Source organism: Anastrepha obliqua, chromosome 6 (genome assembly GCF_027943255.1).
Source record: "Anastrepha obliqua isolate idAnaObli1 chromosome 6, idAnaObli1_1.0, whole genome shotgun sequence".
In the NCBI taxonomy this organism is placed as follows: Eukaryota; Metazoa; Arthropoda; class Insecta; order Diptera; family Tephritidae; genus Anastrepha; species Anastrepha obliqua.
In genome coordinates, this window is record NC_072897.1 from 57,871,659 (window position 1) to 57,874,143 (window position 2,485).

At 37.4% G+C, this 2,485-nt stretch overlaps 1 pseudogene; it reads right to left on the reverse strand.

Moving 5' to 3' along the window:
• Positions 1-1,099: 1,099 nt before the first annotated feature.
• On the reverse strand, positions 1,100-1,767 carry LOC129250574 (uncharacterized; annotated as a pseudogene).
• Between the last annotated feature and the right edge of the window lie 718 nt (positions 1,768-2,485).

Sequence of the window (2,485 nt, forward strand, 5' to 3'; positions counted from 1 at the left end):
TTTGACAAACGACATGCCAAACCGTCAACATACAACGAGAACGACCTTGTCGTGATTGAAAATGAACCGTCCGCTGTTGGTGAATCCCGCAAATTAGAACCGAGATATCGTGGTCCGTACATTATATCCAAGGTTCTCGGCAACGATCGATATCTTATCGAAGACATACTAGGTATGCAAATCATGAAGAAGAAATTTTGCTCAGTTTACACATCAGACAAAATAAAAAGTTGGTGCAGTAGTGCACCTGAACTTGACGATGATGATTCCGACCATGAAATCGAGGGCGATTTACCTGCAGGAGTGGCCGAGCTGTCACCTGACGTGGCAACGCTGCCATAAGCTTACAAAATACATCCCTGTGGACGTCCGTCCAGTTGAGCGTAGTACCCGTTACCGGCAACACCCGAAGTTTGATAATATATTGAAACTAGCATTACCCAGTGGGCTTCGCACCACCATACATAAAATGTTTTTTTTTTATATCGCAAGAAATTTTTCATATTAAGTTTTCTTTATAGAACTCGTAAAATGTTTTAACAGTTGAATTAGTTGATTTTTTTCATTCAACATACTTTCTAAAGATGTCACAATAGCCTTTTCTGTACTTTTTTAAAATTTGATTGTGGTGGTCACCTATATACAGGTAAGGTGAAAGAGCCGATAAAAACTTGTAATTAAACTTTGTTGATATGATAGCCATCGTCCCCTCTCCAAAATAAAATGGGGTATTGCAATGCATCATAACAGCGATGGAATTCTGAAATACGTTGTAATTGCTCATTTCTACGATACAAAACAATATCTCGTGGCCGAAACTGTTCACCAACCACAACAATGGCTACTTCATCAATCGACATTGAATCGTCTGGCGTGCTCCCCAATTGGTGTTTTATCGGCTTTTATTATGATTTTGTGGCCATCGGTGGGCATCAGATCGAGTACCACTTTGAAGAATTTCACCAATTCATTGTGTTGATGGAACATTGTTTGCAATTCATTCACGATTGATCTTCTCGTATTCGTCAAAATTGCACAGCGCTGATCTAATTCACGTTTCTCATCACCAATAAAATATATTTGCAAAAATTGATGGTCATCATCTGTGAATGGTAGCAAAGACCATGGTATATTTGACCTTGAATCTGTAAAGTTCGAGAAATATATGTAGATAACGGATCTGAATTTTTAAAAACATCGAACACAGGGACGGCACATAAATTAAATATGATATTGTTTATTCCAAACGAAGTAAGAACCTTAAACGCCGGCATAAATCCATCTCTTATAATATCTGTAGCTCCAAAAGATGTCATTTGAAAGCATGAATTGTATTTTTTAGTGTTTAAGAGGAACTGCTTCGACGTTGGTGGATTGCCAAAAATCAATGGATGCAAAGGTTCTGGCGGAAGTTCTAGCACCGGCAATTTGACTTTCCCACCAGCACGTTTCGTTTCTGCATTTAATTGTTTTGCAATGTATACATTCTATATTCATTTGGCCAATATAGGCATGCATGCTGTAATCAATGGTGGCATCGTAATTGAAAGCCGCGCGTTCCATTTGACGTATATCATAAACGGAAGTACGCCCACGACGGTTTCTTGGTGCTTCACTATTAACCGACTGATTTCTCCGCCTGTGTCGTTGTGTTTCCACTTCATTTCGTCGAACACGATCTTCTTCACTTTGTGATCTTCGATTTAACGCTGTAGCATTTGATTGACGTGAACGTCTGCCAATGTTTGCTCGTCTTGCACGTGGCATTCTTTCAGTACAGTACATTACTAATTGAATGTAAAAGCAAAACATTGAAAATTATTTCAAGTCATTTTGGACGAGAATATATAAAAATAAGAGAGAGCACGATATAAAAGAACTCAAAGCACATAAGAGAACTGTGAACTGAATTCCAACGACAGTAAATTAATATTAACATAATACAATTACAACCACAACAGTACAACAGAAACGCTCATAAGCGGCTGTGTATTTGTTGTTGTTTTTCCCATACAGGCATTTCGTATGAGAGGAAACCATTACGCACATAAAATGTCATAACTCAGGAACGGCTGCACTTATTTCAATTAAACTTCACACAAACCACCTCCTTAAAGACAGAAAAGAACTCAAAAATTTTTGTATCAATCGGTTCGGCGATTCTTAAGTTATAAGATTACCAAGGAAATGTAACTTCTTTTTATATATTTAGATAATTGAAATACGGTCTTGGTTATACTAAAACGAAAATAAATGAGATATATATAGCATTAAAAGTGTAGTCGTGTTTATATTGGTAAAAGTTGGCTATAGTGACTGAGGTACATCGTGGGCATATGACGCAAGCGTGAGTGCCAATGGAGTAATTCTTTTTACAATTCTCAATAAATTTATAGAAAAGTTCTGAAATTGCTGCTAGTGGGTCGTGTTACAGCCTTTCTTTTCGATTAGAAAAATTATCAAAGCGTAAGCACGAAAGTATGGC